Consider the following 22,617-nt stretch of genomic DNA (forward strand, 5'->3'; position numbering starts at 1 on the left):
TGCTGGTCCTGTGGGTGGAGTTTGTGGTTGTGATGTCACTTGTGGCTCAGTGCCTGATAGGCCAGTGCTGGTCCTGTGGGTGGAGTTTGTGGTTGTGATGTCTCTTGTGGGTGAGTGCCTGATAGGCCAGTGCTGGTGTTGTGGGTGGAGTTTGTGTTTGTGATGTCACTTGTGGCTCAGTGCCTGATAGGCCAGTGCTGGTGTTGTGGGTGCAGTTTGTGGTTGTGATGTCACTTGTGGCTGAGTGCCTGATAGGCCAGTGCTGGTGATGTGGCTGCACTTTGTGGTTGTGAGGTCACTTGAGGCTCAGTGTCTGATAGGCCAGTGCTGGTCCTGTGGGTGCAGTTTGTGGTTGTGATGTCAGTTGTGGCTCAGTGCCTGATAGGCCAGTGCTGGTCCTGTGGGTGCAGTTTGTGGTTGTGATGTCAGTTGTGGCTCAGTGCCTGATAGGCCAGTGCTGGTCCTGTGGGTGCAGTTTGTGGTTGTGATGTCACTTGTGGCTGAGTGCCTGATAGGCCAGTGCTGGTGATGTGGCTGCACTTTGTGGTTGTGATGTCACTTGTGGCTCAGTGCCTGATAGGCCAGTGGTGGTCCTGTGTCTGCAGTATGTGGTTGTGATGTCACTTGTGGCTCAGTGCCTGATAGGCCAGTGCTGGTGTTGTGGGTGGAGTTTCTGTTTGTGATGTCACTTGTGGCTCAGTGCCTGATAGGCCAGTGCTGGTCCTGTGGGTGCAGTTTGTGGTTGTGATGTCGCTTGTGTCTCAGTGCCTGATAGGCCAGTGCTGGTCCTGTGGGTGCAGTTTGTGGTTGTGATGTCACTTGTGGCTGAGTGCCTGATAGGGCAGTGCTGGTGTTGTGGCTGCAGTTTGTGGTTGTGATGTCACTTGTGGCTCAGTGCCTGATAGGCCAGTGCTGGTGTTGTGGGTGCAGTTTGTGTTTGTGATGTCACTTGTGGCTGAGTGCCTGATAGGTCAGTGCTGGTCCTGTGGGTGGAGCTTGTGGTTGTGATGTCACTTGTGGCTCAGTGCCTGATAGGCCAGTGCTGGTGCTGTGGGTGGAGTTTGTGGTTGTGATGTCACTTGTGGCTGAGTGCCTGATAGGCCAGTGCTGGTCTTGTGGGTGCAGTTTGTGTTTGTGAGGTCACTTGTGGATGAGTGCCTGATAGGCCGGTGCTGGTGTTGTGGGTGGAGTTTGTGGTTGTGATGTCACTTGTGGCTGAGTGCCTGATAGGCCAGTGCTGGTGATGTGGGTGCAGTTTGTGGTTGTGATGTCACTTGTGGCTGACTGCCTGATAGGCCAGTGCTGGTCCTGTGGGTGGAGTTTGTGGTTGTGATGTCACTTGTGGCTCAGTGCCTGATAGGCCAGTGCTGGTGATGTGGCTGCACTTTGTGGTTGTGAGGTCACTTGAGGCTCAGTATCTGATAGGCCAGTGGTGGTGTTGTGGGTGGAGTTTGTGGTTGTGAGGTCACTTGAGGCTGAGTGTCTGATAGGCCAGTGCTGGTGTTGTGGGTGGAGTTTGTGGTTGTGATGTCACTTGTGGCTCAGTGCCTGATAGGCCAGTGCTGGTCCTGTGGGTGCAGTTTGTGGTTGTGATGTCACTTGTGGCTCAGTGCCTGATAGGCCAGTGCTGGTGATGTGGGTGCAGTTTGTGGTTGTGATGTCACTTGTGGCTGAGTGCCTGATAGGCCAGTGCTGGTGATGTGGGTGCAGTTTGTGGTTGTGATGTCACCTGTGGCTGAGTGCCTGATAGGCCAGTGCTGGTGATGTGGGTGCAGTTTGTGTTTGTGATGTCACTTGTGGCTCAGTGCCTGATAGGCCAGTGTTGGTCCTGTGGGTGGAGTTTGTGTTTGTGATGTCACTTGTGGCTCAGTGCCTGGTAGGCCAGTGCTGGTCCTGTGTGTGGAGTTTGTGGTTGTGATGTCACTTGTGGCTGACTGCCTGATAGGGCAGTGCTGGTGATGTGGGTGGAGTTTGTGGTTGTGATGTCACTTGTGGCTCAGTGCCTGATAGGCCAGTGCTGGACCTGTGGGTGCAGTTTGTGGTTGTGATGTCACTTGTGGCTGAGTGCCTGATAGGCCAGTGCTGGTCCTGTGGGTGGAGTTTGTGTTTGTGATGTCACTTGTGGCTGAGTGCCTGATAGGCCAGTGCTGGTGTTGTGGGTGGAGTTTGTGTTTGTGATGTCACTTGATGCTGAGTGCCTGATAGGCCAGTGCTGGTGATGTGGCTGCACTTTGTGGTTGTGAGGTCGCTTGAGGCTGAGTGTCTGATAGGCCAGTGCTGGTGATGTGGGTGCAGTTTGTGTTTGTGATGTCACTTGTGGCTGAGTGCCTGATAGGCCAGTGCTGGTGATGTGGCTGCAGTTTGTGGTTGTTATGTCACTTGTGGCTCAGTGCCTGATAGGCCAGTGCTGGTGATGTGGCTGCAGTTTGTGGTTGTGATGTCACTTGTGGCTCAGTGCCTGATAGGCCAGTGCTGGTGATGTGGGTGCAGTTTGTGGTTGTGATGTCACTTGTGGCTCAGTGCCTGATAGGCCAGTGCTGGTGATGTGGCTGCAGTTTCTGGTTGTGAGGTCACTTGAAGCTGAGTGTCTGATAGGCCATTGTTGGTCCTGTGGGTGGAGTTTGTGGTTGTGATGTCGCTTGTGTCTCAGTGCCTGATAGGCCAGTGCTGGTGTTGTGGGTGCAGTTTGTGGCTGTGAGGTCACTTGAGGCTCAGTGCCTGATAGGCCAGTGCTGGTGTTGTGGGTGCAGTTTGTGGTTGTGATGTCACTTGTGGCTGAGTGCCTGATAGGCCAGTACTGGTCCTGTGGGTGGAGTTTGTGGTAGTGAGGTCACTTGTGGCTCAGTGCCTGATAGGCCAGTGCTGGTGTTGTGGGTGGAGTTTGTGGTTGTGATGTCACTTGTGGCTGAGTGCCTGATAGGCCAGTGCTGGTGTTGTTGGTGCAGTTTGTGGTTGTGATGTCACTTGTGGCTCAGTGCCTGATAGGCCAGTGCTGGTGATGTGGGTGGAGTTTGTGTTTGTGATGTCACTTGTGGCTGAGTGCCTGATTGGCCAGTGCTGGTGATGTGGCTGCAGTTTGTGTTTGTGATGTCACTTGTGGCTCAGTGCCTGATAGGCCAGTGCTGGTCCTGTGGGTGGAGTTTGTGTTTGTGATGTCACTTGTGGCTGAGTGCCTGATAGGCCAGTGCTGGTCACATGGCTGCAGTTTGTGGTTTTGATGTCACTTGTGGCTCAGTGCCTGATAGGCCAGTGCTGTTTCACATGGCTGCAGTTTGTGTTTGTGATGTCACTTGTGGCTGAGTGCCTGATAGGCCAGTGCTGGTGGTGTGGCTGCAGTTTGTGTTTGTGATGTCACTTGTGGCTGAGTGCCTGATAGGCCAGTGCTGGTGCTGTGGCTGCAGTTTGTGTTTGTGATGTCACTTGATGCTGAGTGCCTGATAGGCCAGTGCTGGTGCTGTGGCTGCAGTTTGTGTTTGTGATGTCACTTGATGCTGAGTGCCTGATAGGCCAGTGCTGGTGATGTGGCTGCAGTTTGTGTTTGTGATGTCCCTTGTGGCTGAGTGCCTGATAGGCCAGTGCTTGTCCTGTGGCTGCAGTTTGTGGTTGTGATGTCACTTGTGCCTGAGTGCCTGATAGGACAGTGCTGGTCCTGTGGGTGCAGTTTGTGGTTGTGATGTCACTTGTGGCTGAGTGCCTGATAGGCCAGTGCTGGTCCTGTGGGTGCAGTTTGTGTTTGTGATGTCACTTGTGGCTCAGTGCCTCATAGGCCAGTGCTGGTGTTGTGGCTGCAGTTTGTGGTTGTGATGTCACTTGTGGCTGAGTGCCTGATAGGCCAGTGCTGGTCCTGTGGGTGCAGTTTGTGTTTGTGATGTCCCTTGTGGCTCAGTGCCTGATAGGCCAGTGCTGGTGGTGTGGGTGCAGTTTGTGGTTGTGATGTCCCTTGTGGCTCAGTGCCTGATAGGCCAGTGCTGGTGATGTGGGTGCAGTTTGTGTTTGTGATGTCACTTGTGGCTGAGTGCCTGATAGGCCAGTGCTGGTGATGTGGGTGCAGTTTGTGGTTGTGATGTCACTTGTGGCTGAGTGCCTGATAGGCCAGTGCTGGTGATGTGGGTGGAGTTTGTGTTTGTGATGTCAGTTGTGGCTGAGTGCCTGATAGGCCAGTGCTTGTCCTGTGGGTGCAGTTTGTGGTTGTGATGTCACTTGTGGCTGAGTGCCTGATAGGCCAGTGCTGGTCCTGTGGGTGCAGTTTGTGTTTGTGATGTCAGTTGTGGCTGAGTGCCTGATAGGCCAGTGCTGGTGTTGTGGGTGCAGTTCTTGGTTGTGATGTCGCTTGTGTCTCAGTGCCTGATAGGCCAGTGCTGGTCCTGTGGGTGCAGTTTGTGGTTGTGATGTCACTTGTGGCTCAGTGCCTGATAGGCCAGTGCTGGTGCTGTGGGTGGAGTATGTGGTTGTGATGTCACTTGTGGCTGAGTGCCTGATAGGCCAGTGCTGGTCCTGTGGGTGGAGTTTGTGGTTGTGATGTCACTTGTGGCTCAGTGCCTGATAGGCCAGTGCTGGTGTTGTGGGTGCAGTTTGTGGTTGTGATGTCACTTGTGTCTCAGTGCCTGATAGGCCCGTGGTGGTCCTGTGGGTGCAGTTTGTGGTTGTGATGTCACTTGTGGCTGAGTGCCTCATAGGCCAGTGGTGGTCCTGTGGGTGCAGTTTGTGGTTGTGATGTCGCTTGTGTCTCAGTGCCTGATAGGCCAGTGCTGGTGATGTGGGTGGAGTTTGTGGTTGTGATGTCACTTGTGGCTGAGTGCCTGATAGGCCAGTGCTGGTCCTGTGGGTGGAGTTTGTGGTTGTGATGTCACTTGTGGCTGAGTGCCTGATAGGCCAGTGCTGGTGATGTGGGTGCAGTCTGTGGTTGTGATGTCACTTGTGGCTGACTGCCTGATAGGCCAGTGCTGGTCCTGTGGGTGGAGTTTGTGGTTGTGATGTCACTTGTGGCTCAGTGCCTGATAGGCCAGTGCTGGTCCTGTGGGTGGAGTTTGTGGTTGTGTTGTCACTTGTGGCTCAGTGCCTGATAGGCCAGTGCTGGTCCTGTGGGTGGAGTTTGTGGTTGTGATGTCTCTTGTGGGTGAGTGCCTGATAGGCCAGTGCTGGTGTTGTGGGTGGAGTTTGTGTTTGTGATGTCACTTGTGGCTCAGTGCCTGATAGGCCAGTGCTGGTGTTGTGGGTGCAGTTTGTGGTTGTGATGTCACTTGTGGCTGAGTGCCTGATAGGCCAGTGCTGGTGATGTGGCTGCACTTTGTGGTTGTGAGGTCACTTGAGGCTCAGTGTCTGATAGGCCAGTGCTGGTCCTGTGGGTGCAGTTTGTGGTTGTGATGTCAGTTGTGGCTGAGTGCCTGATAGGCCAGTGCTGGTGTTGTGGGTGGAGTTTGTGGTTGTGAGGTCACTTGAGGCTGAGTGCCTGATAGGCCAGTGCTGGTGTTGTGGGTGGAGTTTGTGATTGTGATGTCACTTGTGGCTCAGTGCCTGATAGGCCAGTGCTGGTCCTGTGGGTGCAGTTTGTGGTTGTGCTGTCACTTGTGGCTGAGTGCCTGATAGGCCAGTGCTGGTGTTGTGGGTGCAGTTCGTGGCTGTGATGTCACTTGTGGCTCAGTGCCTGATAGGCCAGTGGTGGTCCTGTGTCTGCAGTATGTGGTTGTGATGTCACTTGTGGCTCAGTGCCTGATAGGCCAGTGCTGGTGTTGTGGGTGGAGTTTCTGTTTGTGATGTCACTTGTGGCTCAGTGCCTGATAGGCCAGTGCTGGTCCTGTGGGTGCAGTTTGTGGTTGTGATGTCGCTTGTGTCTCAGTGCCTGATAGGCCAGTGCTGGTCCTGTGGGTGCAGTTTGTGGTTGTGATGTCACTTGTGGCTGAGTGCCTGATAGGGCAGTGCTGGTGTTGTGGCTGCAGTTTGTGGTTTTGATGTCACTTGTGGCTGAGTGCCTGATAGGCCAGTGCTGGTGTTGTGGGTGCAGTTTGTGGTTGTGATGTCACTTGTGGCTGAGTGCCTGATAGGTCAGTGCTGGTCCTGTGGGTGGAGCTTGTGGTTGTGATGTCACTTGTGGCTCAGTGCCTGATAGGCCAGTGCTGGTGCTGTGGGTGGAGTTTGTGATTGTGATGTCACTTGTGGCTGAGTGCCTGCTAGGCCAGTGCTGGTCTTGTGGGTGCAGTTTGTGTTTGTGAGGTCACTTGTGGATGAGTGCCTGATAGGCCGGTGCTGGTGTTGTGGGTGGAGTTTGTGGTTGTGATGTCACTTGTGGCTGAGTGCCTGATAGGCCAGTGCTGGTGATGTGGGTGCAGTTTGTGGTTGTGATGTCACTTGTGGCTGACTGCCTGATAGGCCAGTGCTGGTGCTGTGGGTGCAGTTTGTGGTTGTGATGTCACTTGTGGCTCAGTGCCTGATAGGCCAGTGCTGGTGATGTGGCTGCACTTTGTGGTTGTGAGGTCACTTGAGGCTCAGTATCTGATAGGCCAGTGGTGGTGTTGTGGGTGGAGTTTGTGGTTGTGAGGTCACTTGAGGCTGAGTGTCTGATAGGCCAGTGCTGGTGTTGTGGGTGGAGTTTGTGGTTGTGATGTCACTTGTGGCTCAGTGCCTGATAGGCCAGTGCTGGTCCTGTGGGTGCAGTTTGTGGTTGTGATGTCACTTGTGGCTCAGTGCCTGATAGGCCAGTGCTGGTGATGTGGGTGCAGTTTGTGGTTGTGATGTCACTTGTGGCTGAGTGCCTGATAGGCCAGTGCTGGTGATGTGGGTGCAGTTTGTGGTTGTGATGTCACCTGTGGCTGAGTGCCTGATAGGCCAGTGCTGGTGATGTGGGTGCAGTTTGTGTTTGTGATGTCACTTGTGGCTCAGTGCCTGATAGGCCAGTGTTGGTCCTGTGGGTGGAGTTTGTGTTTGTGATGTCACTTGTGGCTCAGTGCCTGGTAGGCCAGTGCTGGTCCTGTGTGTGGAGTTTGTGGTTGTGATGTCACTTGTGGCTGACTGCCTGATAGGGCAGTGCTGGTGATGTGGGTGGAGTTTGTGGTTGTGATGTCACTTGTGGCTCAGTGCCTGATAGGCCAGTGCTGGACCTGTGGGTGCAGTTTGTGGTTGTGATGTCACTTGTGGCTGAGTGCCTGATAGGCCAGTGCTGGTCCTGTGGGTGGAGTTTGTGTTTGTGATGTCACTTGTGGCTGAGTGCCTGATAGGCCAGTGCTGGTGTTGTGGGTGGAGTTTGTGTTTGTGATGTCACTTGATGCTGAGTGCCTGATAGGCCAGTGCTGGTGATGTGGCTGCACTTTGTGGTTGTGAGGTCGCTTGAGGCTGAGTGTCTGATAGGCCAGTGCTGGTGATGTGGGTGCAGTTTGTGTTTGTGATGTCACTTGTGGCTGAGTGCCTGATAGGCCAGTGCTGGTGATGTGGCTGCAGTTTGTGGTTGTTATGTCACTTGTGGCTCAGTGCCTGATAGGCCAGTGCTGGTGATGTGGCTGCAGTTTGTGGTTGTGATGTCACTTGTGGCTCAGTGCCTGATAGGCCAGTGCTGGTGATGTGGGTGCAGTTTGTGGTTGTGATGTCACTTGTGGCTCAGTGCCTGATAGGCCAGTGCTGGTGATGTGGCTGCAGTTTCTGGTTGTGAGGTCACTTGAAGCTGAGTGTCTGATAGGCCATTGTTGGTCCTGTGGGTGGAGTTTGTGGTTGTGATGTCGCTTGTGTCTCAGTGCCTGATAGGCCAGTGCTGGTGTTGTGGGTGCAGTTTGTGGCTGTGAGGTCACTTGAGGCTCAGTGCCTGATAGGCCAGTGCTGGTGTTGTGGGTGCAGTTTGTGGTTGTGATGTCACTTGTGGCTGAGTGCCTGATAGGCCAGTACTGGTCCTGTGGGTGGAGTTTGTGGTAGTGAGGTCACTTGTGGCTCAGTGCCTGATAGGCCAGTGCTGGTGTTGTGGGTGGAGTTTGTGGTTGTGATGTCACTTGTGGCTGAGTGCCTGATAGGCCAGTGCTGGTGTTGTTGGTGCAGTTTGTGGTTGTGATGTCACTTGTGGCTCAGTGCCTGATAGGCCAGTGCTGGTGATGTGGGTGGAGTTTGTGTTTGTGATGTCCCTTGTGGCTGAGTGCCTGATTGGCCAGTGCTGGTGATGTGGCTGCAGTTTGTGTTTGTGATGTCACTTGTGGCTCAGTGCCTGATAGGCCAGTGCTGGTCCTGTGGGTGGAGTTTGTGTTTGTGATGTCACTTGTGGCTGAGTGCCTGATAGGCCAGTGCTGGTCACATGGCTGCAGTTTGTGGTTTTGATGTCACTTGTGGCTCAGTGCCTGATAGGCCAGTGCTGTTTCACATGGCTGCAGTTTGTGTTTGTGATGTCACTTGTGGCTGAGTGCCTGATAGGCCAGTGCTGGTGGTGTGGCTGCAGTTTGTGTTTGTGATGTCACTTGTGGCTGAGTGCCTGATAGGCCAGTGCTGGTGCTGTGGCTGCAGTTTGTGTTTGTGATGTCACTTGATGCTGAGTGCCTGATAGGCCAGTGCTGGTGCTGTGGCTGCAGTTTGTGTTTGTGATGTCACTTGATGCTGAGTGCCTGATAGGCCAGTGCTGGTGATGTGGCTGCAGTTTGTGTTTGTGATGTCCCTTGTGGCTGAGTGCCTGATAGGCCAGTGCTTGTCCTGTGGCTGCAGTTTGTGGTTGTGATGTCACTTGTGCCTGAGTGCCTGATAGGACAGTGCTGGTCCTGTGGGTGCAGTTTGTGGTTGTGATGTCACTTGTGGCTGAGTGCCTGATAGGCCAGTGCTGGTCCTGTGGGTGCAGTTTGTGTTTGTGATGTCACTTGTGGCTCAGTGCCTCATAGGCCAGTGCTGGTGTTGTGGCTGCAGTTTGTGGTTGTGATGTCACTTGTGGCTGAGTGCCTGATAGGCCAGTGCTGGTCCTGTGGGTGCAGTTTGTGTTTGTGATGTCCCTTGTGGCTCAGTGCCTGATAGGCCAGTGCTGGTGGTGTGGGTGCAGTTTGTGGTTGTGATGTCCCTTGTGGCTCAGTGCCTGATAGGCCAGTGCTGGTGATGTGGGTGCAGTTTGTGTTTGTGATGTCACTTGTGGCTGAGTGCCTGATAGGCCAGTGCTGGTGATGTGGGTGCAGTTTGTGGTTGTGATGTCACTTGTGGCTGAGTGCCTGATAGGCCAGTGCTGGTGATGTGGGTGGAGTTTGTGTTTGTGATGTCAGTTGTGGCTGAGTGCCTGATAGGCCAGTGCTTGTCCTGTGGGTGCAGTTTGTGGTTGTGATGTCACTTGTGGCTGAGTGCCTGATAGGCCAGTGCTGGTCCTGTGGGTGCAGTTTGTGTTTGTGATGTCAGTTGTGGCTGAGTGCCTGATAGGCCAGTGCTTGTCCTGTGGGTGCAGTTTTTGGTTGTGATGTCACTTGTGGCTCAGTGCCTGATAGGACAGTGCTGTTCCTGTGGGTGCAGTTTGTGGTTGTGATGTCACTTGTGGCTCAGTGCCTGATAGGCCAGTGCTGGTCCAGTGGCTGCAGTTTGTGGTTGTGATGTCACTTGTGGCTCAGTGCCTGATAGGCCAGTGCTGGTGATGTGGCTGCAGTTTGTGGTTGTGATGTCACTTGTGGCTCAGTGCCTGATAGGCCAGTGCTGGTGATGTGGGTGCAGTTTGTGGTTGTGATGTCACTTGTGGCTGAGTGCCTGATAGGCCAGTGCTGGTGTTGTGGGTGGAGTTTGTGTTTGTGATGTCACTTGTGGCTCAGTGCCTGATAGGCCAGTGCTGGTGATGTGGGTGCAGTTTGTGGTTGTGATGTCCCTTGTGGCCGAGTGCCTGATAGGCCAGTGCTGGTGATGTGGCTGCAGTTTGTGGTTGTGATGTCACTTGTGGTTCAGTGCCTGATAGGCCAGTGCTGGTCCTGTGGGTACAGTTTGTGCTTGTGATGTCACTTGTGGCTCTGTGCCTGATAGGCCAGTGCTGGTGATGTGGCTGCCGTTTGTGTTTGTGATGTCACTTGTGACTCAGTGCTTGATAGGCCAGTGCTGGTGATGTGGCTGCCGTTTGTGGTTGTGATGTCCCTTGTGTCTCAGTTCCTGATAGGCTAGTGCTGGTGATGTGGCTGCAGTTTGTGGTTGTGATGTCACTTGTGGCTCAGTGCCTGATAGGCCAGTGCTGGTGTTGGGGGTGCAGCTTGTGTTTGTGATGTCACTTGTGGCTCAGTGCCTGATAGGCCAGTGCTGGTGATGTGGCTGCAGTTTGTGTTTGTGATGTCACTTGTGGCTGAGTGCCTGATAGGCCAGTGCTGGTGATGTGGCTGCAGTTTGTGTTTGTGATGTCACTTGTGGCTGAGTGCCTGATAGGCCAGTGCTGGTGATGTGGGTGGAGGTTTTGTTTGTGATGTCACTTGTGGCTGAGTGCCTGATAGGCCAGTGCTGGTCCTTATCAGGCACTGAGCCACAAGTGACATCACAAACACAAACTGCACCCACATCACCAGCACTGGCCTATCAGGCACTCAGCCACAAGTGAAATCACAACGACAAACTGCACCCACAGGACCAGCACTGGCCTATCAGGCACTCAACCACAAGTGACATCACAAACACAAACTGCAGCCACAACACCAGCACTGGCCTATCAGGCACTCAGTCACAAGGGACATCACAAACACAAACTCCACCCACATCACCAGCACTGGCCTATCAGGCACTGAGCCACAAGTGACATCACAACCACAAACTGCACCCACATCACCAGCACTGGCCTATCAGGCACTGAGACACAAGTGACATCACAAACACAAACTGCACCCACAACACCAGCACTGGCCTATCAGGCACTGAGCCACAACTGACATCACAAACACAAACTCCACCCACATCACCAGCACTGGCCTATCAGGCACTCAGCCACAAGTGACATCACAACCACAAACTGCACCCACATCACCAGCACTGGCCTATCAGGCACTCAGCCACAAGTGACATCACAAACACAAACTGCACCCACAGGACCAGCACTGGCCTATCAGGCACTGAGACACAAGTGACATCACAACCACAAACTGCACCCACATCACCAGCACTGGCCTATCAGGCACTCAGCCACAAGTGACATCACAACCAAAAAACTCCACCCACATCACCAGCACTGGCCTATCAGGCACTGAGCCACTAGTGACCTCACAACCAGAAACTGCAGCCACAACACCAGCACTGGCCTATCAGGCACTCAGCCACAAGTGACATCACAACCACAAACTGCACCCACAGCACCAGCACTGGCCTATCAGGCACTCAGCCACAAGTGACATCACAAACAAAAACTCCACCCACAACACCAGCACTGGCCTATCAGGCACTGAGCATCAAGTGACATCAAAAACACAAACTCCACCCACATCACCAGCACTGGCCTATCAGGCACTCAACCACAAGTGACATCAAAAACACAAACTCCACCCACATCACCACCACTGGCCTATCAGGCACTGAGCCACAACTGACATCACAACCACAAACTCCACCCACAGAACCAGCACTGGCCTATCAGGCACTGAGCCACAAGTGAAATCACAACCACAAACTCCACCCACAGTACAGGCACTGGCCTATCAGGCACTGAGCCACAAGTGACATCACAAACACAAACTCCACCCACAAAACCAGCACTGGCCTATCAGGCACTCAGCCACAAGTGACATCACAAACACAAACTGCACCCACAGCACCAGCACTGGCCTATCAGGCACTCAGCCAAAAGTGACATCACAACCAAAAAACTCCACCCACACCACCAGCACTGGCCTATCAGGCACTGAGCCACAAGGGACATCACAAACACAAACTGCAGCCATGTGACCAGCACTGGCCTATCAGGCACTGAGCCACAAGAGACATCACAAACACAAACTGCACCCACATCACCAGCACTGGCCTATCAGGCACTCAGCCACAAGTGACATCACAACCACAAACTGCACCCACATCACCAGCACTGGCCTATCAGGCACTCAGACACAAGGGACATCACAACCACAAACTGCAGCCATGTGAAACAGCACTGGCCTATCAGGCACTCAGCCACAAGTGACATCACAAACACAAACTGCACCCACAACACCAGCACTGCCCTATCAGGCACTCAGCCACAAGTGACATCACAAACACAAACTGCACCCACATCACCAGCACTGGCCTATCAGGCACTCAGCCACAAGAGACATCACAAACACAAACTACAGCCACATCACCAGCACTGGCCTATCAGGGACTCAGCCACAAGTGACATCACAAACACAAACTGCACCCACATCACCAGCACTGGCCTATCAGGCACTGAGCATCAAGTGACATCACAACCACAAACTGCAGCCACAACACCAGCACTGGCCTATGATGCACTGAGCCACAAGTGACATCACAAACACAAACTGCAGCCATGTGACCACCACTGGCCTATCAGGCACTGAGCCACAAGTGACATCACAAACACAAACTGCACCCACATCACCAGCACTGGCCTATCAGGCACTCAGCCACAAGTGACATCACAACCACAAACTGCAGCCTCAACACCAGCACTGGCCTATCAGGCACTCAGCCACAAATGACATCACAAACACAAACTGCACCCACAACACCAGCACTGGCCTATCAGGCACTCAGCCACAAGTGACATCACAACCACAAACTGCACCCACATCACCAGCACTGGCCTATCAGGCACTGAGCATCAAGTGACATCACAAACACAAACTGCAGCCACATCACCAGCACTGGCCTATCAGGCACTCAGCCACAAGGGACATCACAAACACAAACTGCACCCACATCACCAGCACTGGCCTATCAGGCACTGAGCCACAAGTGACATCACAAACACAAACTGCACCCACATCACCAGCACTGGCCTATCAGGCACTCAGCCACAAGTGACATCACAACCACAAATTGCAGCCTCAACACCAGCACTGGCCTATCAGGCACTCAGCCACAAATGACATCTCAAACACAAACTGCACCGACAACACCAGCACTGGCCTATCAGGCACTCAGCCACAAGTGACATCACAACCACAAACTGCACCCACATCACCAGCACTGGCCTATCAGGCACTGAGCATCAAGTGACATCACAAACACAAACTGCACCCACATCACCAGCACTGGCCTATCAGGCACTGAGCCACAAGGGACATCACAAACACAAACTGCACCCACAACACCAGCACTGGCCTATCAGGCACTCAGCCACAAGGGACATCACAAACACAAACTGCAGCCACATCACCAGCACTGGCCTATCAGGCACTCAGCCACAAGGGACATCACAACCACAAACTGCAGCCACATCACCAGCACTGGCCTATCAGGCACTCGGCCACAAGGGACATCACAACCACAAACTGCAGCCACATCACCAGCACTGGCCTATCAGGCACTCAGCCACAACTGACATCACAACCACAAACTGCACCCACATCACCAGCACTGACCTATCAGGCACTGAGCCACAAGTGACATCACAACCACAAACTGCACCCACAGGACCAGCACTGGCCTATCAGGCACTCAGCCACAAGTGACATCACAACCACAAACTGCACCCACAACACCAGCACTGGCCTATCAGGCACTGAGCCACAAGTGACATCACAACCACAAACTGCACCCACATCACCAGCACTGGCCTATCAGGCACTGAGCCACAAGTGACATCACAAACACAAACTGCAGCCACATCACCAGCACTGGCCTATCAGGCACTCAGCCACAAGTGACATCACAACCACAAACTGCAGCCAAAGGACCAGCACTGGCCTATCAGGCACTCAGCCACAACGGACATCACAGCCACAAACTGCACCCACAGCACCAGCACTGGCCTATCAAGCACTGAGCCACAAGTGACATCACAAACACTAACTGCACCCACATCACCAGCACTGGCCTATCAGGCACTCAGCCACAAGGGACATCACAAACACAAACTGCACCCACAGGACCAGCAGTGGCCTATCAGGCACTGAGCCACAAGTGACATCACAACCACAAACTGCACCCACAGCACCAGCACTGGCCTATCAGGCACTGAGCCACAAGTGACATCACAACCACAAACTCCACCCACAGTACAGGCACTGGCCTATCAGGCACTGAGCCACAAGTGACATCACAAACACAAACTCCACCCACATCACCAGCACTGGCCTATCAGGCACTCAGCCACAAGTGACATCACAAACACAAACTGCAGCCATGTGACCAGCACTGGCCTATCAGGCACTCAGCCACAAGTGACATCACAACCACAAACTGCACCCACATCACCAGCACTGGCCTATCAGGCACTGAGCCACAAGTGACATCACAACCACAAACTGCACCCACATCACCAGCACTGGCCTATCAGGCACTGAGCATCAAGTGACATCACAACCACAAACTGCACCCACATCACCAGCACTGGCCTATCAGGCACTCAGCCACAAGTGACATCACAACCACAAACTGCACCCACAACACCAGCACTGGCCTATCAGGCACTCAGCCACAACTGACATCACAACCACAAACTGCAGCCACATCACCAGCACTGGCCTATCAGGCACTCAGCCACAAGTGACATCACAAACACAAACTGCACCCACAGGAACAGCACTGGCCTATCAGGCAGTGAGCATCAAATGACATCACAACCACAAACTCCACCCACAGGACAAGCACTGGCCTATCAGGCACTGAGCCACAAGTGACATCACAAACACAAACTGCACCCACATCACCAGCACTGGCCTATCAGGCACTCAGCCACAAGTGACATCACAACCACAAACTCCACCCATGTGACCAGAACTGGCCTATCAGGCACTGACGCATAAGTCAACTCACAACAATAAACTGCACCCACATCAGCAGCACTGGCCTATCAGGTACTGAGCCACAAGTGACCTCACAGACACGAACTCCACCCACAACAGCAGCACTGGCCTATCAGGCACTGAGACACAAGTGACATCCCAACCACAATCTACGGCCACATCACCAGCACTGGCCTATCAGGCACTGAGCCACAACTGACATCACAAACACAAACTGCACCAACATCACCAGCAAGGCCTATCAGGCACTGAGCATCAAGTGACATCACAACCACAAACTGCAGCCACAACACCAGCACTGGCCTATCAGGCACTCAGCTACAAGTGACCTCACAACCACAAACTGCACCCACAGGACCAGCACTGGCCTAGCAGGCACTGAGCCACAAGTGACATCACAAACACAATCTCCACCCACAGGACGAGCACTGGCCTATCAGGCACTGAGACACAAGTGACATCACAACCACAAACTGCAGCCACGTGACTAGCACCGGCCTATCAGGCACTGAGCCACAAGTGACATCACAACCACAATCTATGGCCACATCACCAGCACTGGCCTATCAGGCACTGAGCCACAACTGACATCACAAACACAAACTGCACCAACATCACCAGCAAGGCCTATCAGGCACTGAGCCACAAATGACATAACAAACACGAACTGCACCCACAGGATCAGCACTGGCCTATCAGGCACTCAGCCACAAGTGACATCACAAACACAAACTGCAGCCATGTGACCAGCACTGGCCTATCAGGCACTGAACCACAAGTGACATCACAACCACAAACTGCAGCCACAGCACCAGCACTGGCCTATCAGGCACTGAGCCACAAGTGACATCACAAACACAAACTCCACCCACATCACCAGCACTGGCCTTTCAGGCACTCAGCCACAAGTGACATCACAAACACAAACTGCACCCACAACACCAGCACTGGCCTATCAGGCACTGAGGCATAAGTGACCTCACAACAACAAACTGCACCCACAACACCAGCACTGGCCTATCAGGCACTGAGCCACAAGTGACATCACAACCACAATCTACGGCCACATCACCAGCACTGGCCTATCAGGCACTCAGCCACAAGTGACAACATAATCTCCACCCACAGGACGAGCACTGGCCTATCAGGCACTGAGACACAAGTGACATCACAAACACAAACTCCACCCACATCACCAGCACTGGCCTATCAAGCACTCAGCCACAAGTGACATCACAAACACAAACTGCACCCACATCACCAGCACTGGCCTATCAAGCACTCAGCCACAAGTGACATCACAACCACAAACTGCACCCACAGGACCAGAACTGGCCTATCAAGCTCTCAGCCACAAGTGACATCACAACCACAAACTGCACCCACAGGACCAGAACTGGCCTATCAGGCACTCAGCCACAAGGGACATCACAAACACAAACTGCAGCCATGTGACCAGCACTGGCCTATGAGGCACTGAGCCACAAGTGACATCACAAACACAAACTGCACCCACAGGACCAGAACTGGCCTATCAGGCACTGAGCCACAAGTGACATCACAATCACAAACTGCAGCCACTGGACCAGAACTGGCCTATCAGGCACTGAGCCACAAGTGACATCACAAACACAAACTGCACCCACAGGACCAGCACTGGCCTATCAGGCACTCAGCCACAAGTGACATCACAAACACAAACTGCAGCCACGTGACTAGCACCGGCCTATCAGGCACTGAGCCACAAGTGACATCACAACCACAATCTACGGCCACATCACCAGCACTGGCCTATCAGGCACTGAGCCACAAGTGACATCACAAACACAAACTGCAGCCACGTCACTAGCACTGGCCTATCAGGCACTGAGCCACAAGTGACATCACAACCACAAACTGCACCCACAGGACCAGCACTGGCCTATCAGGCACTCAGCCACAAGTGACATCACAACCACAAACACAAACTGCAGCCACAATACCAGCAGGGGCCCATCTGGCACTGAGCCTCAAGGGACATCTCAACCACAAACTGCACTTAAATCACAAGCACTGGCCTATCAGGGACTCTGCCACAAGTGACATCACAACCACAGACTGCAGCCCTGTGAACAGCACTGGCCTATCAGGCACTCAGCCACAAGGGACATCACAAACACAAACTGCAGCCACATCACCAGCACTGGCCTATCAGGCACCTGGCCACAAGTGACATCACAAACACAAACTGCAGCCACATCACCACCACTGGCCTATCAGGCACTCAGCCACAAGTGACATCACAAACACAAACTGCAGCCAAAGGACCAGCACTGGCCTATGAGGCACTCAGCCACAAGTGACATCACAACCACAAACTGCACCCACAACACCAGCACTGGCCTATCAGGCACTGAGCCACAAGTGACATCACAACCACAAACTGCACCCACAGGAACAGCACTGGCCTATCAGGCACTGAGCCACAGGCGACATCACAACCACAAACTGCAGCCACATCACCAGCACTGGCCTATCAGGCACTCAGCCACAAGTGACATCACAAACACAAACTCCACCCACATCACCATCACTGGCCTATCAGGCACTCAGCCACAGGCGACATCACAACCACAAACTGCAGCCAAAGGACCAGCACTGGCCTATCAGGCACTCAGCCACAACGGACATCACAGCCACAAACTGCACCCACAGCACCAGCACTGGCCTATCAAGCACTGAGCCACAAGTGACCTCACAACCACAAACTGCACCCACAGGAACAGCACTGGCCTATCAGGCACTCAGCCACAGGCGACATCACAACCACAAACTGCAGCCACATCACCAGCACTGGCCTATCAGGTACTGAGCCACAAGGGACATCACAAACACAAACTGCAGCCACATCACCACCACTGGCCTATCAGGCACTCAGCCACAAGGGACATCACAAACACAAACTGCAGCCAAAGGACCAGCACTGGCCTATCAGGCACTCAGCCACAAGTGACATCACAACCACAAACTGCACCCACAGCACCAGCACTGGCCTATCAAGCACTGAGCCACAAGTGACCTCACAACCACAAACTGCAGCCACATCACCAGCACTGGCCTATCAGGCACTCAGCCACAAGTGACATCACAACCACAAACTGCAGCCACATCACCAGCACTGGCCTATCAGGCACTCAGCCACAAGTGACATCACAACCACAAAATGCAGCCACGTGACAAGCACTGGCCTATCAGGCACTGAGCCACATGTGACATCACAACCACAAACTGCACCCACAGGAACAGCACTGGCCTATCAGGCACTGAGCCACAAGTGACCTCACAAGCACAAAAGCAACAACATGCTTGATGCTGTCTAATCAGGTGGTGAAGCAAAATTTACCTCACAGATACAAAAAAGGAGCAATGTGGCTGCTGGTGGCCTAGCAGATACTGAGGCCAAATGACTCCACAAACACAAGCAGCAGCAATATCCATCGAGCTGGACTGTCAGCTGCTCAGGCTGAAGTGACCTCACAGGCAGCCATGAAGCCATATAGCTGCTCCTGGCCTCTTTGCCACTGAGGCACAATTGACCTAAACAAGCACAAACAGCAGCAATGTGCATGCTGATCGCCAGTCACATACTGATGCACAACTGACCACAAAAGCACCAACAGCAGCAATGGGCCGGCTCCCCCTTTATGAGGCATGGAGACACAAGAGACCTCACCATCATCACCAAAGCTACATGCATGCTGTTGGCCTACCAGATTCAGAGGCACAACTCACCTCACAAGCACAAATGGCATCGACCTGCCTGCTGCTGCCCTATCTTTGACTGAGTCACAAGGGAGCTGAAAAGTGCAAACCTTCACAGAGGAGAAGCTCACCTGCGCCACTCGCACGTCCCTTGATTACGCTGTGATCACTCCACACAGAACAGTCTCCTGCAAACGGCTTTCATGTCCTGGCAAGACTCTCTCCAGATCATGGCACAGCTCTGCTCTGGCACCCTGCGCACAAATCACAAAAGGAACAATTGGTCTCGCTTTTCCTTTAGTACCATCAAGTCCGAGCTGGGAGCCTTTGCACTGCAGCACCTGCACAATGACAGCAGCATGCCACTTCCATTTCTAGTGCATTTCTAGGGACAGAGATCAGCTGAGGCAGCAGCTGCACTGCAAAGGCTTTCTGACACTCTCAGATCAACTCGGCACTGCACCAGCCATCAACCTGATGCCAGACCTCTGCTCTGCCACCTACTCTACAAACACACTGCCTCTGCCCCACACAGCTGCCTCTTCTGCTAGATACAACCAAGCGCCAGCAAGAAGAGATGCATGCAGGACACTCACTACTTGCACACTCCACAGCCACTGCTCTGCTCGCTGCCTTCCCTTGGCTCCGCAACCCAGACACACAAACAAGCTCTTGTGGAAACACCATAAGGTGGCCAAGGCACTCCAGGCTCACAAGGCATGTGCAAATGAGCAGCACAAGATCAGGCACAGAGCTGCCTCCTTGGGTGATGCTGCTCTTTTCAGAGGGAAGGATCCTGCTTTCTTTGGGCACAGCAGGCTGCTGCTTTCCACCCCCATCCCCTCACAAACCTCCTGCTATGGATGGGGGCATGGGGATTTTCTGTAGTAATACAAAAGATACAGATACAACACAGAAACACTTGAGAGTCCGGAAGGCCTCCTGAGCCCAAAGGAACCTCCCTTCCTTTCCTATAGTTACTTGGACAAGGAGCCCCGGGGAAGGGAAAAAGGGGGCAGAGGCTTTGACATGAGGCCCAAGCAATGAGACAGCCTCACACTGGACAGCTGCTGAAATGACAGCTCTCCTGGCTGCACAGCCTCTGCAGCAGCAGTCCCGGCTCCGCAGCTGGCTTCACAGAGCACGGAGGGCTGGGTGCCACGGGCAACCTGGCCCACAGCACATCTTCACCCCTCACAGAGCCAGCAGCCCAAGAGCTCTGAGACTTCCTCAGGTCAAGCTACGGACGCTTTGGGGCACTCACACAAAGGCACTCGAGACATGCTGGCATCTATTATAAGGCCCTTGGACTCATCCTGTATGGCACCACAACCTCCTAGGAAAAGGAGGGGGCACAAGAGCATTTGTTGAGCGGGCTGGCAGTAACAGCACTTGTGGGACATGGAATTGGCAGCACAGCGGAGATACCAGGAGGTGAACCCACACCCCAAGTCACCAAGGGAAGACAGGCACATTTATGGAAGCCTCCGCATCCACACTTAGCCTCTTCTCAGTCGCTTGCAGCTGCTTTCACAGGGGGCTCACAACGCTGGCCAAGATGTTGACAGGTACAGGGACACTGCCTGGCATCCTGCCTCCATCCTCAGTGGCTCTAGCACTGCACTGGGAACCTCATGAGTGGAGCAACCTAGAAAGAAAGAAAGAATCGGAGTGTTACTGGCAGTTCTGCTGGCCTTACAGAGTCGCAACAGGCAGGGGCAAATGTCTCCCCTCTGTGCTGAGCTCTATTGCTCAGAGCACAGCCAGCAGATCCACCGAGATCTTCCACCCCTCTTTTTGGCACAGCTGACACCATGTCTGTATCCCAGGATGTTTTTTTGGAGACAGCATTCAGACCTTGCAGGAAAATCTCACAAGCTCCCTGCTCTTTTGACAGGGGCAACTTCTAAAGCACACACACCCTGGCAAGAAGAGATTATTCACACCACTGCTCACACCAGCACTACATTCATTTAGCAGCCTCAAAAGTCTAGCTGGACTCCCTAGCTGACTGCGAGGACGCTGCAAGCTTCTACTTAGCAACAAGTGGAAAGGCAAACTCCATGGCCATGCTCACCACAGAACATCATCTGCATTTGAAATGTAGCAGTACTAACTCATGATGACGGAGTGGAATAAAATTTGTGTCAGATGATGTGGAACATCCACTTCTGCTTGATTAATGAGTTGCACTTCCTTATTGCTGTACAGCTCTGCAGGGGTCAGTCCCTCCTCTGAGCACACGCAACAAACCCAGAAGTGACCTCACCACCAGCATCCAAGCCATGTGTCTTCTCCTCACCTCTCAGCTGCTCACATAGAGGTGACCTCACAAGTCCATATCCCCACCACATGCCTGCTGTTGGCCTATCAGGGACAGAAGCTTCCTCCAAATAACTTCCCCAGTCATCAACTACTGCTGGCCTAGCAGGTACTCTGACAAAAGAGACCTCACAAGCAACGCCCATGCCTAACTGCCTGCTGCTGGCCTAGCAGGGACTCAGAAAGACGTGACTTCACAGTCATCTTCACGGCCATGTCTCTGTCACTGGCCTAGAAGACTCCAAGACAGAAATTACCTCACTATAAGTTCCCCAGCCATGAGACAAATCCTGCCTTATCAGCTCCTCAGCCTGAAATCATCTCAAAAATACAGATCCCAGACGTGGACCTGCTGCTGCCCTACCAACCGCTCAGGTAGAAACGACCTCAGAAACACCTTTCCACTCACAGAGCTCCTGAGATCCAATCAGTTCATCACTCACAAGTGACCTCACAAGCAACAGACAAGCCTTCTTCCTCCAGATGGCCTATCAGCTGCTCAGGCAGAAATGACCTCATCAGCAAAAGCTGAGTCATGTGCCTCCTGCTGGCCTATCAGCTACTTACAAAGAATTGATTTCACACTGGTGATTTTCTGGCATAGCTCTCATAGACAGTGCTGACCTCACTACCCACACCCTGACCATGGGGCTCTTGCCACCTGCAGCTCCCCCTCCCATCCTCCAGGGCTGAGCCACCTACTGAACGGCCTCCCTGATTCACATCATCACATCACAGATTCACATCATGGCCTCATAATACTCACAATACTCTGAAACACCCATTGCCTACCAGTTACTACACCAAAAGATTAGCTTCTGCTATGCATTATCAACACCTAGCCTATGAAATTTAAGAACTGCAGAACAGCCTGCAAGTAATTCTTGGCAACATTTTCTAAGGGGAGGATTTGCGTGGGAGCAGCAATCATGAAACTGAAGACAGCAGGGCCTCATGTCCCAGGCACAGGGAGAAGCTTCCCGCAACTCAGAACTCTGGTTCTTTCCCCAATGCTGAACAAAACCAGAAAATCCTCTATACATCCAGGACAACAAGCATTCTCCTATTTTAGGCCCTGACAACTGGAGACACGTGGAAGGACTCAGGCCAGGGCATCTCAGTTGGTGAAACCAGCAGAGACACAATTCAGCAACTCTTCACCCTGACCTAGGAGCACGGAAAGAACAACGGCTAGTGCAAGCACTGGCCGTTCATCAACTTTCAAGGCCCCTGACAAGCAAAACAGCTCACACTTACACAGCTCTTCTGCAAACACCCTTCACCCTGCTGCCAGGCTCACAGGTCTCGGCGCAAAGCAAGAGGCAGGGAGCAAAAACAACGGCTAAGGCACGGCATGACACGCGGGCACAGCCTCTCTCAGAGACACTCGGAAATGCCGTTTTCACAACAAAAGACACCATTGGGAAGGGCACCTCGTGAAGACACCAGCAGCTTGCTCACACGTTGCCCAGCACCTCCCAAACGCAGCTCCCAGCAGCACCTGGGGCTGCGCTGGCAGCAGCACCTCAGGGAAACGCTTTAACAGGGATCCCAGAGCCACCACAGGGCCAAAGGTTCCTGCACCCAAACCCCACCGAGCCGCCCCGGCCCAGCTGCTCAGGGCAGGCCGCCACGTCTGGCTGCAGGGCAGCTCCCCCCTCTGGCCCACGTCGCTCTGGCCCCTGCTCACGGCCCCACC

The sequence above is a fragment of the Apteryx mantelli genome, unplaced genomic scaffold (assembly GCF_036417845.1).
Source record: "Apteryx mantelli isolate bAptMan1 unplaced genomic scaffold, bAptMan1.hap1 HAP1_SCAFFOLD_33, whole genome shotgun sequence".
NCBI lineage: Eukaryota > Metazoa > Chordata > Aves > Apterygiformes > Apterygidae > Apteryx > Apteryx mantelli.